Genomic DNA, 13,851 nt, shown 5'->3' on the forward strand with positions numbered 1-13,851 from the left:
ATATCAGCAGAAAATCTACAAAAATAGCTGAGGATGTCCATGGTGAATGTCTCATATATCACCAATATAATCTTGGTAAAACTGTAAAGCTGTAACATGGAAAAAGCCCAAGATGCAGGATTCTTTTAAATATCTCCAAATAGATTTCATATAACTAGCCCCAGGATGAATTTTGAAAAAAAAATTCCTGATTATCATTTCATTCTTCTCAAGATGGAATGAAGCTTTACTTTGCTGGATGGCTACAGCTATGTTGGTAGCAAAAATATTGTTAGATTTTTTTATTATGGTAAAAAAACACATAACATTCTATTTGCCATCATAATAACAATTTTTAAGTGTCCAGTTCAATAGTGTTAAGTATATTCACATTATTATGCAATACATCTCTAGAACTTTTTCATCTTGCAACACTGAAACTCTTTACCCTTTAAACACTAATGCTCCCTTCCTCCAGCCCTTGGTAAACACCTTTATACCTTCTGTTTCTTTGATTTTGACCACTGTACATACTTCATATGAATGGACTCATAAAGTATTTGCCCTTTTGTGACTGGCTTATTTCACTTAACCTATTGCCCTTGAGGTTCAACCATGTTGTAGCATGTGACAGAATTTCTTTCTTTTTTAAGGCTGCATAATATTCCATTATGTATCTAGCACATTTCTTTATCCATTCACCTGTTGATGGACATTTGGATCACTCCCTCCTCTTAGCTATTGTGAATAATGCTGCAATAAACATGGCTATGCAAATATCTCTTTCAGATCTTGCTATGAGTTTTTTTGGATATATACTCAGATGTTGGTTTGTTGGATTGTATGGTAGTTCTATTTTTAATTTTTTAGGAGCCTTCAAGCTCCTCACTAGTTATAGGTCTGTTCAGATTGTGTATTTCTTCGTGATTCGGCCTTGGTAGGTTGTATGTTTCTAGGAATTGATCCATTTATTCTAGGTTACCCAATTGATGTATAACTGTTCAAAGTAGTCTTTTATAATTCTTTTTATTTCTGTGATATCAGTTGTAATGTCTCCTCTCTCATTTATAATTTAAATTATTTGAGCCTTCTCTTTTTCTTTCTTAGTCTAGTTAAGAGTTTGTCCATTTTGTTGATCTTTTCCAATAACCAACTCTTGGTTTTATTGATTTTTTTCTATTGTTTTCCCATTCTCTATTTTATTTATCTCTGGTATAATCTTTATTATTTCCCTCCTTCTGCTGACATTGGGTTTAGTTTGTTCTTCTTCTAGTTCCTTAAGGTATAAGGTTAGATTGTTTATTTGAGATCTTTCTTATTTTTAATGTAAGTTTTTACTGTTATAAATTTCCCTCTTAGTATAGCTTTTGGTGTATCTCATCAGTTTTGGTATTTTGTGTTTCCATTTTCATTTGTTTCCAGATATTTTTTGAATTCTCTTGTGATTTCTTCTTTGACCCATTGGTTGTTTAAGAGCAGATTTTAAAATTTCCACATATTTGTGGATTTTCCTGTTTTCCTTCTGCTATTGACTTCTAGTTTAATACCATTGTGGTCAGAGAAAATAATTTGTATAATTTCAATCATCTTAAATTTGTTAAGACACGTTTTTGTTGCCTAACGTGGTTTATCTTATATATTTACCTTTACCAGGGAATTTCATATTTTTGTGTTGCTGTTTATCACCTTTTCCCTTCAACTTACAGGATTCTTAGCACAGTTTGATTAAGTGTTTTGGTGTAGCTCTTTCTAGATTAATCATATTGGAGTTTTTTAAGCTTCTTGAATCTATGTGCCCATTTCTCTCCTTAGATTTGGAAAATTTTAGGTCATTATTTTTTCTAATAAATTTTCTGCCCCTTTCTGTCTTACTTCTCTTTCTAGGGCTCTCATAATGCATATATTGTTCCACTCCCTGGTGTCCCATAAGTCCCTTAGACTCTCTTAATGTGTTTTCATTCTTTTTTCTTTTTGTTCCTCTGCCTTGGTAATTTTGAAAGTCCTATGATGTTTTTCTTTTGCCTGGTCAAGTCTGCTTTTCTGCCCTGTCAGTGAATTTTTCAACTGAGTTATTATATTCTTCAGTTCCAGATATTGTTATTTTTAAGATTTTCTATCTCTTTGTTGATATTCTCATTTTGTTCATGTACCATTTTCATGATTTTATTTAGTTGTCTATCTGTTCTCTCTTTTAATTCATTGAGGATCCTTAGTTTTGAATTCTCTGGTAATTCATTTATCTTTAGGTTTGGTTTCTGGAGATTTAGTATATTCCTTTAAATGTGTCATAGTTTTCTGTTTCTTTGTATATCTTGTTATTTTTTGTTGTTGGGATTTCAGAATTTGAAGAATCAACTAACTCTCCCAGATTTTGTGATTTGGTTTCCTACAGCGAGGACTTTCTCTGCTTATCACTATTAGGGATTTGAAGGCCCACCAAACCTTTTCTGTGTATGCACCCTCTCTGGGTTTCTGTGTGTAATCTTCTATTTGAAGAAGTTTGCCAGTTTATACTCAGGAGCTGCCCCTGGTGTCTGGCTGCAATACTGTGGCCTCTCTGGTGCTGTAGTAAATCACCATCCTGGGGTTCCATCTAGTATTCATCTATGGTACTGCAGACTCAGGTGCGTGGTTGATGTTTTTGTTCTCAGAGATCCCCAATCTAGTGCCCAGTTCCCATCTGAATTTGGATATACTTATCCAAGACATGTCCAAATGCATATCCAAGACAGTCAGTGGTTCCCTTGAGCAGCCCCCCTAATGTCAGTTGGATGTATATTCTACTCTTTTCCCACACCAGGGAGAAGGTGTGAATTGGAGATTTTCTCTTAAATGTGCTGCAGGCCATACAGGGTTGAAGGATGGGAGTCTAATGAGAGAGAGTGGAGGGTGTCATGAATTTCCTCCTGGGGATTTGATGTAATTGGCTTTACTCTCACCTGGGGTGCAAGAATCTTTTAATTGGTTTCTGAATTTCTCACAGAGGTATTTTGTCATTTTGTTATTAAATCCATGCCTCCACGCAGGGGATGAGGGTCTAGGGCTTCATGTTCACCCATCTTGCTGATACCACACCTAGATTTTGAGTTCTCAACTTGGGAATTCTAACCTATCACTCTAATGACAAGGGCAACCATTTTGTTGACTGTGTGAAAGAACTCTGCAAAGCCTTGTCATTTATGCAGATATTTTATTGTTCCTTCATCTCCGTTTTCAGAAGTAGAGAGAGCTACTGACATTTTTAAATTCACACTGTCTAAACAATCTGACTCTCTTGGGCTTCCTTAACCAGTTCTGTTACCTCTGACCTGTATGACCTCCAGCAATCATTGATACTCACGATAAAACTTATTAAGGGTTATTCTATGATGTTGGGTATTTTTCCCCCAGTTTTGGACTTTACATTAGTTCAAGATGACGTCACAAAGTTCTAGAAGGACTAATGAAGTATACTTGGCCATATCGCTTCTGGGTACAATCTGCCTGTCCTCAGGATCCTTCCAAGTAGTCTCCACCAGCTCAAAACCCGAGGACTTCATTTTTGGAAAAGACATCAAAGAAAAATATCTTAGAATCACATAAAAAAAGACTTTATTATATATACTTTTAACCACCAGTTAATGACCAGGGAGTAGGGCCCTGGATGTATGACTCCCAACTGAAAAGTCACACAAGTTTTCGCTCTTCATCATTGGTGTCTCCATTCTTATGAGAGATTTAAAACTATAGAGTCTCAAAAGTTCTCCATAAATAGAAGATATTGGAAGAAAGAGAGCTATCCCAAGATCATAAAACCAAGCTGATGACAATGTGAGGTACATGGCTTCCACCTAAGTCACTGGATCAAGATCTTGCCTTTCTTTTTTGTTTAGGTTCTGTATCATTTTTGCTTGTTTGGTTTTGGTTTTCTATTGTTTTATTTTTCAGTGCACATTCTACTTTGCCTTCTTTCATGCCACTTTCTGTCACTTAAAGGTGGAAATTTTTCTTTCACACTAGTTTTTTTTCCTATTTCTATGGGTACAATTGCTTATTTTTTGGTATGATAGCAATAGCTGGTTAAAAATGATCCATTCAATAAAGAAATGCTCAGAAAATTACTGGGTTCTGTGTATGTTCCCATTTCACCTAGGAGACTTCTGTTAGACCCTATACCGTTGTCAGAAGGATCAAAATACTCATCCTGAGACAAAACATGGAAAAATAGCCTTACTAAGTTTTTGAAAGTCACTATCATTATAGATATGACAAAGACAGGCTTAATGTACTTTATGATGTGATCCACACAGAGCAGAAAAAATGATTAGTGAGAATACGCACCCAAAGACCCAAGATAGGTACAACCTGTGCAGTAATATCCGTGTTCATGTGACTGTGCCATGAAGAAACTTTAACAGGCAATACTCAGCCAAATAGCACAGTGTGTCCTGTTCTTTAGCTGAGGGTAGGGTTGGGGAGAAGGTGGGTGGAAATTATCTCCTTTTCAGAAAACAAAAATAAAGTACAAGTTGCTCAACAATCCCATTGCAACACTTTGGAAGGAATATTCTCCGACGGCAGCTTCTAATTTGTAGTACTGCATTTGTGGAGCTAAGGCACACTTGGTTTCCTAGTAAAATGTTCTGGAACATATTGCCTCAAGTACTGACCTATTGCCTATTGTGTACCTGCTACCTTGGAGTACTACCTCAGGTTTATCTCACAGGGCCAGTTATAACTCTAGGGCCCCTTAAGGGATCCTCACCTATTTTCACTACCATGCATTGCAAATGGAGTCATTTAGATGATTAGCCATGGGGAAAAATTATATTCTAGTTCAAGGAAAATCTAACAAATTAGTGGTCAATGTGTTCAGCCTGTTCACAAATAAAGAATTTTAGACAGCCATTTTCTGTTCCAATGCTGCCTCACTTCAAGATATGAAAAAACTTCAAAAGATTAGGGGGATTATTCATGCCATGAGAAAAAGAATTATCCAGTCATGGGCAGCTCCACCAAGACTACTGACTTACTGAAGAGAACAGTAGGCAGAAATGGACAAGTAGTTACGTATAATAGAGCCATCATCTGTCATCTTTCAATCCGCCAAGGGAGTTCTTGTGCTGTCATTGGTGAAGAATGTTGTACATATATTCCTAAAGACTTTTCTAAAAACTTTAAAATTTCCTAACGGATTTTAGATAGAAATATTGAAATGAGAAAAATGGGTGACTTCTCAAATAAAATGGTGCAAAAGCAGATTTCTCCTGGCTTGCCTTCGACCTATGCTGATTGATGAGATTTGTGAAATGAGGGACCTGGCTCAGGAGGGTACTCTAGTTCCTATTACTATACTCTGGGTAGCTTGTGTGCTCATTACCATGTACAAGGGTGTGAGCTCCAGAATCTTAAATTTTGTGATACAGCTATTGTCTTGCCAACTGACCCAACAAATAATTGTTCAGCACTGAATGTGAAAAACTGAAGCCCATATCAGTTGAAAGAGCTACAACTTAAAACTTTTTTCCAGTTAAATATGCAAAATATCTTTTTATCCCATATATCATAATCAGTTTCCATGTTGCTACATAATTATGGTTATTTTAATGACAGTATAATTTCCCATGAAGTTAATAAGCATAATTTGTCTAAACATTCAGCTATTGTTGGATGTTAGGTTGCTACCAGGTTTTTTCTATCATAAATGATGCCATAATGAACATCTTCATAAATTTTGAAAATACTAGGTTAAAGGATAAAAGAGTGTAAACCCAAACCTATATACAGCATCCTTTGTTTGTGAAGCAATATAAAATACTATTTCTGTATGAAAACTTTTATGCTGAATGAAGCTAGTTCGTTGCTTATTCTTTTTTGTTATGGTAATATATACATAACATAAAACTTACCTTTTTAACCATTTTTAAATATACAACTCAGTGGCATTAATTATGTTGACAATATTGTGGAACACTCAACACTATCTATTTACAAAACTTTTCCGTCACCCCAAACAGAAACTCTGTGCCATTAAGCAGTCACTCCCCATCTCCCCTTCCCCCTAGTTCCAGGCAGCCTCCAACCTTCTTTCTGTCTCTATGAATTTGCGTACTCTAGATATTTCATATAAGTGGAATTGTACCATATTTGTCCTTCTATGACTGGTTTATTTCACTTAGCATAATGCTTTCACGGTTCATCCATTTTGTAGTATGTGTCAGAACTTCATTCCTTTTTATGGCCTAGTAATATTCCATTGTATGAATATACAACATTTTGTTCATCTGTTGATGGACATTTGGGTTGTTTACATCTTTTGGCTATTATGAAGCAATGACCATTGGCATGAAAGTAGCTGTTTGAGTCCCTGACTTAAGTTCTTTTGGATATATACCCAAGAGTCAAATTGCTGAGTTATATGGTAATTCTGTTTAGCTTTTGAGGAACCACCAAACTTTTCCACAGCTGCTGCACCATTTTACATTCCCACAAGCAATACACGATGGTTCCAATTTCTCCACGTTCTTGTCAATACTTGTTATTTTCCAATTGTCTTTTTTTTTAATAGCCACCCTAGTAGATGTGAAATGGTTGATTATTCTTTTAAGTATACTTCTGAACATAGTATGTTTCTTGAAATGAGCAATAACTTCTATCACAATCTGAGCAGAAAGCAGCAGCAACAGCAGTGACATGATCATAATTATTTAGTTTTCTAATAATGCAAATATAAAAAAAAAATGACTCCAGTACTTTTGACAAAAAGAGACATACTCATTTAAAAAAAACCAAACAATAAATTCAGTAAATGCCAAAGAATATAAAAGATCACCCCAAATTCCATCACCCTAAAATAACTATTATTACAATTAAGAACTTCAGTTCAGACATTTTTCAGGTGAGTACATGGGTAAAGGGCTTGACACTTTATCAAATGGTAAGGCACATGTGGTATTTTCATTTAAAAGGTAAAACTATACATTACCTGGATTTAACGTTAAAAAACTGAAATGAAACTAAAATAACTACTAAAGCTGAGATGAATACTATTTTAACACAAGAGGTATTAGTTCTTAAAAGATGTCTCTAAAATTAAAGTTAGTGAAAGACATTAAAAGGTGGGAGTTGTGATGTTTTCAACCCCATGTTTCAATTTTAGACATACCACTTCAAACTTGGTATGCCATCTCAACACCTCAAAGCACAGTGCAGATCTGGACTGATCATGCCTCCAGGCAGAAGTGTTCTGTACTCCTGCTCTAGGAGTACTTGGCTATTGACAATTGGGTATAGGTCTGTTTCTAGACTCTATCATGTTCCGTTTTTTTATTAATTGACCTAGAGTTGTACTAATAGCATACTTACTGAAAAGCCACTGTACTGTCACAGTCTGGTTTGTTATCTGCTTTTTTCTTGATTAGTTTTTCAAAGTGTTCATCATTTTAGTAATATTTTTGAAGAACCAGCTTTTGGCTTTACTAAATTTTTTGTTCAAGCTTTTTTTTTACTTTTTTTTCCTTTGTTTCTTTGCTTATTTTTTCTTTTACCTTTCTATAATTTCATTCTTCTGTATTTTTTCAGTTTAAGAGGGAGCATTAGAACTTTGATTTTCAGGTTTTTTATATTTCAACATCATTTATAAAAAAATGTATATAATTCACCTCCATCTTTCAAAATTATTTAATTCTGATAATAATTATTGTTATTGTTTTTTTCTTTCAACATTTAAAGTGTCTTTCCTTTGACATTTGACAGCCATAGTTTCTGTCAAAAAGTGAGCCATGAACAGACATTTCTCCAAAGAAGATATACAGATGGCCAACAGGAACATGAAAAGATGTTCAACATCATTAACTATCAGGGAAATGCAAATCAAAACTACAATGAGATATTACCTCACTCCCATCAAAATGGCTATAATTAACAAGACAGGAGACAACAAGTGTTGGAGAGGATGTGGAGAGAGGGAAACTCTCATACACTGCTGGTGGGAGTGCAAACTGGTGCAGTCACTATGGAAAACAGTATGGAGATTCCTCAAAAAATTAAGAATAGAACTACCATATGATCCAGCTGTTCTACTGCTGGGTATTTATCCAAAGAACATGAAAACATGGACGCATAAAGGTACATGAAGCCCTGTGTTCATTGCAACATTATTCACAATAGCTCAGACTTGGAAGCAACCTAGGTGCCCATCAAGGGATGAATGGATAAAGAAGATGCAGTATATAAACATAATGGAATACTACTCAGCCATAAGAAATGATGAAATCTGGCCATTTGTGAGAACATGGGTGGACCTTGAGGGTATTATGTGAAGTGAAACATGTCAGATGGAGAAAGTCAAATACCATATCATCTCACTCATAAGTAGAAGATAAAAACAACAACAAACAATCACATAGAGACAGAGATTGGATTGGTGGTTACCAGAGGGGAAGGGAAGGATGGTGAAAGGGATGATTAGGTACATGTGTGTGGTTATGGATTGTAATTAGTCTTTGGGTGGTGAACATGATGTAATCAGAAATATAATGACGTACATCTGAAATTTATATAATGTTATAAACCAATGTTACTGCAATAAAAAAGAAGGAAGGGAGGGAGGGAGGAAAGATGGAAGGAAGGAAGGAAGGAAGGAAGGAAGGAAGGAAGGAAGGAAGGAAGGAAGGAAGGAAGGAAGGAAGGAAGGAAGGGAAGAAGGAAAACTGAGCCAAAGACTTAATGTTTTTGTAAAAGTGTTGTGTCTTTTTTTCTTTGACTACTTTAAAGATTTTGTCATTATTTTTGGTTTTAGAAGTTCAACTATCTTATATTTGTGTGTGATTTGTTTTGTATTTTTTCTTTATGGAGCAGTTAAGCTTCCTGATTCTGTAGGTTAAAGTCTCTCCTCAGTTCTGGACATTCATGAGACACTATCACTTCGAGTATTGCTTCCACCTCCATCTCACCCCCCTCTCATTCTGGGATTCCAGTTAGACTTTGTCTTTTGCCTGTATTCCACAGCTCTGGTACACTTGTTTCTGCATCTTTTTTTCTTTCAATTTTTTTAGTTCATCTCTTCAGCTTTTTCACAATTTTCTATTCTGTAGTCTTTCAGATGAACAATTCTATATTCTGCTATTAAACACACTCAAGGATTTCTTCATTTTAGATCTTTTAGAATTCTATGTTAGATTCTAAATCTTTGTTTAAATTCACCAATTCTTCATATATTTAGTCCATATTTTCCTCTGTTTTCTTGAAAAGAATCATAATTATTTTTAAAGTCTATGGTTAATAACAATTATATCTGAATCACCTTGGGCTCTGTTTTTTTTTTCCTTCTGCTTTTTGGACACTTCTTCTATATTTTAGTGTGCTTCATTTTTATTTTCATCTTTTCTTTTATTTTTTGTAATAAACTTATAGATATATGAAAGATTTAATGCACAAACTTATTGAACCAGATAGGTTCTGCCTAAATCTCATGTAAATAAATCTGCCATATCTCTCTTTAAAATTCAAGAAATGCACATACTTTTAAAAAGAAAATAAATAATCTAAACTGAGATGCCTATAACTCAATTGCTAAGAATTTTGGGATTCTCAAGAATGCATATTATTTTATTTGGACATTTATTTATATCTTTTTTGAAATAATTTCTCACTTTCAGAAAAGTCAGAATAATACACAAAATAATCCCATATACTCTTTGCCCAGGTTCAACAAGTTATAACATGTTCCTTTACTCCTTAATACTTTATTTTGTGTATTTCCTAAGAACAAAGTATTTCATTTAAATAACAGCACTATAGTTTTTATTTTTAGAAAACTTAACATTGACACAATGCTTTAACTCACAGTATATTGAAATTCATCATATTTCACAATAATATCCTATAAAGGACTTTTTTGTTTGCTTTTCCTATAAAGGATGCAGTCAGGAAAAGATTTGTTTGCCATGTTTGTTTGGTCTCCTTTAATCTGGAAGCTTTCCTCAGTCTTTCAATGTCTTTCTTGGCACATGCCGTGCCAGTTGTTTCAATTTGGGGTTGGTTGTTTTCTAACTTTCTTCCTCATTATTTGTTTCAGGCTATCTATTTTTAGCTACAACAATATAAAATTGATTATTCCTTCTCAGAGTATCACATTTTCAGGCACAAGTTACCTGTTTGTCCATTATTGGTTATGTTAATTTTGATCATTTAGATAAAGTGTGTTTTGGTTTCTCTACATTATAGTTGCTATAGTTTCTTTTGAAGTTATTAAGTAATTTGTGAGGAGACATTTAAGGCTCTGTTCGAGATAGTTATAAAATTCTAATATATATATTACAGTTACATTAGCTGAGATTGTTCCCAGGATATTTTTCAGAAATTTTCTGATCAGTGGCTATAACACTAAACCTAGGCTCATGGCATAGCTTAAAAGTGTTATATAAATTACTGAACCACAAAAAAAAAGTAGTTCAATTATTTAAAAAAGTAAAGTGGTAAAATTTGACTACTCAGTTTATTTAATGCATAACAGATAGTGGTTTTCAAGTTCTATATTTTGAAGTATTAAAAAAGTTTTAGGAAATCAATGCAATTTCAGAGTGTTAACCAGACTTTTTAACTTGTCACGTTTCATTTATATTTTAGCAATAGCAAAATTACTCACATGCTTGGTAAAAACAAAAACAACAAAAAAGCTTTAGTACTTCATTATCTGTGAAGTAATTTGTTTCTAAAACCCATACCTTCTTAACTCTGCTGTATGATAAGCAACTATTATTTTTGGCTTACAGCAATTACATTTATTTATTTATTTATTTATTTATTTATTTTTTGCTGAGGATGATTTGCCCTAAGCTAACATCTGTTACCAATCTTCCTCTTTTTTTTTTTGTTTTTTCTGCTTGAGGAAGATCAGCCCTGAGCTAACATCTGTGCCAATTTTCGTCTATTTTGTATGTGGGAAGCTGCCACAGCATGGCTGATGAGTGGTGTAGGTCCACACCCAGGATTCAAACCTGCAAACCCAGGCCACTGAAGTAGAGCATGCCGAATTTACTCACCACACTATGGGGCCCACCCCTGGCATTTATTTTTTGATATGAACATATTTAAAGAGTCACAGATAGAAGACACAGAATTTTGTTATTATCTGATTAGCAATATAATTATTAAAAATATATGCTTAATTTTAAAAAGTTAAACTCAAATACAAAGTTTTAAATGTTAGGAAATTTAAACCTATGCCTTTTTATAAAGCCTAGTTTTAGAAATTAGTAATATTCCCTAAATACAAAGTAATTTACAAATATATTTCTGCAGACATCATCACGGTATAAAGAATACTTAAATTGACTTTGATAAGAAAGAAGAAGATGTTCTTGACGAAGCTGCAGTTAGTATATCAATAATATTAAAGATATAGTAAAAAAGAATCATAGGATTTACATTATATAGGAATCAATATCATGGTTTATCTTAACATGAAGACTTCATACAACGTGCAATTCTTACTTTCTTTTCTATGAAATATGAAAGGCCACATTTTGCAATTCATTGAAAATGCATTCTGCCTATGTCTCTATATAAGAATAGAAATGTAAAATATACTGTTATCATAGGATCATTTCTAATAGAATTTCTATTAATATATTGATAAAAATATTTCGGGGATTCAATTCTGAAAGTCTTGGGGAAAATATAATGTTACCAGATTACAGTTATTAATAATTGCTAAATATTAGAGTTAAAAAAGATTTTTCTAAAGTATATTAAACTGCCATTAGTGTAGTATGATATTTTCCTTTGGTGGGGGCATTTTTATGTCAAACAACTTTTTTTTTTTTTTTTTTTTGCTAACGAAGATCCACCCTGAGCTAACAACTGTTGCCAATCTTCCTCTTTTCATTTGAGGAAGATTCACCCTGAGCTAACATCTGTGCCAATCTTCCTCTATTTTTTGTTTGTGGGTCGTGGCCACAGTACGGCTGTTGGCGAGTGGTGTAGGTCCGCACCCAGGAACTGAACCCCAGGCCACCAAAGCAGAGTGCACTGAACTTAACCACTAGGCCATGGGGCCAGCCCCAATATAAAATAACTTTTAATGAAAATAGAAAAATATAGAAGAAGAACCTGGGAAAAAAATCCTACCTAATGATTGAAAAGTTACATTGTTTATTACATTTTCTTCAATTATTTAAAATATGTATTTCTACCAGTTGGTCAATAACTGGTGACCAGGTGGTCAGAAGCTCAAAGAAAGAGGCTAGATAGAAGATGACCATGCACTTAGTGAATAGGCCAAACAAAAGAGACCCTAGGATAAGACAATCTCACACTTGAGGTTCAGGAAATAATACAAAGATGAATTGTCGCTCTCCATAGCTCCAGATGTCTCTAAACTCCTCAGCAGAGTAAATGACATAGATAATAATATGAGTCATTATCACCGAGTTTTGGTAATAATGTTCAATTATACCTGAAGGGGACTCCAAAATAAGTCACTTGCACACTTTTTAAGTAAATAGCAATCTTATCTATGTCTTCTTTTTAGAATAAATAATTGAAACTGGGAAAATCAATATGTAAATTTGAAGACACTAAACAATAAATTGTTTGAAGTTAGTATAGCATTCAGGTTATAGATGAAGAGCATATTTCCAATGCTTTGCTCCAGAAAATAAACTTTCTTCTTTATTACTCTGTGTAATTTTCTGAATCCTGTCTGCTACATTACTAATTTGGTTTTCTGCAGTATCTTTTGTATGCTTTGTGGATCCTCATGCCATATAATATTTGAAAGAATAATTAGTATGCTCACCTTGATTTCTTATAACCGCTGGTTTCATTTTTTATTTCTCCACTGAACTCTAAGACTTACAGAATCAGACAATACATAGACAAAATAATGTAGAGATGTTTTCTTGGAGAAAGAAAATCATACAAAATATAATAGAAATTCTTTTTAATTTGGAATAGGAAAGGCCATTTATGGACTAAAGAACACATATTTTCAGATTATGTATGATCAATGTATAGCAGACGTCTTAGACTGAGTTCCCCAGAATTCAGAGCCTGAGTCAGCACCTTATGTGTTGCATTACTGAAGCAGGCAATCCCGGGGGGCAGGAGTGATGCTGACAAGGAGAGAGAGCCTATACTAAGAAGTCTTATTGACTTGGCCTCCTCTAAGTGCAACTGACTATTCCACCTCGCGGAACTATCTTCTGACAAGCTATATAAACTGTTTTTCAAGACAGCTCATCTAGATGAGAATGAATAATTTATCCACTGGCTCTTATCTCCCATTGTTTAAAGATTTACCCTGAAGTTTATTAATTCTGCAGCATTTCTGGGAGGTCTTGTGAGGTTGAGCCCTCATCAAGAAAGTTGGAGCCTACACTTGAATGATGAATGGAAAAAGAAAAGATTGGGGCAAGAAGCCTAGAATAGTTCATAAGAAATGTTTGCTACCATAGGCAAAAATAATAAACAAGAAAAAGGAAATCTCTGGCTGTGTTTATTGAATTTTAAGAAAAAAAAGCATTTACATAAACCTAGGAAGACACAATTAATCCACAAAATCAAGACAAGGGCTAGATTGAATAACATCTTCCAGATAGGGAAGAGTAAGGGCAACTTTTCTAATTCCTGTCAAGATGGTCAACTAGAATGGACTGTTACTACCACCACCTCCCTCCAGCCACCTTGAGAATTTTAAGGGGAAAGTTGGATGTTAGGAACTAACAAAAATAACTGCCTTGAGTCCGAGAAAACCCTGGAGCAAATGCTTATCTTCAATGATATGTTTGTGTTGGAGGAGACTACAACCTTGGCAAAGGGCTGTTGAGTGTGGCAGTTAGAAAGATTAGAGAAAAACTCCTTAAATTATCTTTCAGCCTCTCCTTTTCT

Source organism: Diceros bicornis, chromosome 15 (genome assembly GCF_020826845.1).
Source record: "Diceros bicornis minor isolate mBicDic1 chromosome 15, mDicBic1.mat.cur, whole genome shotgun sequence".
Lineage (NCBI taxonomy): Eukaryota > Metazoa > Chordata > Mammalia > Perissodactyla > Rhinocerotidae > Diceros > Diceros bicornis.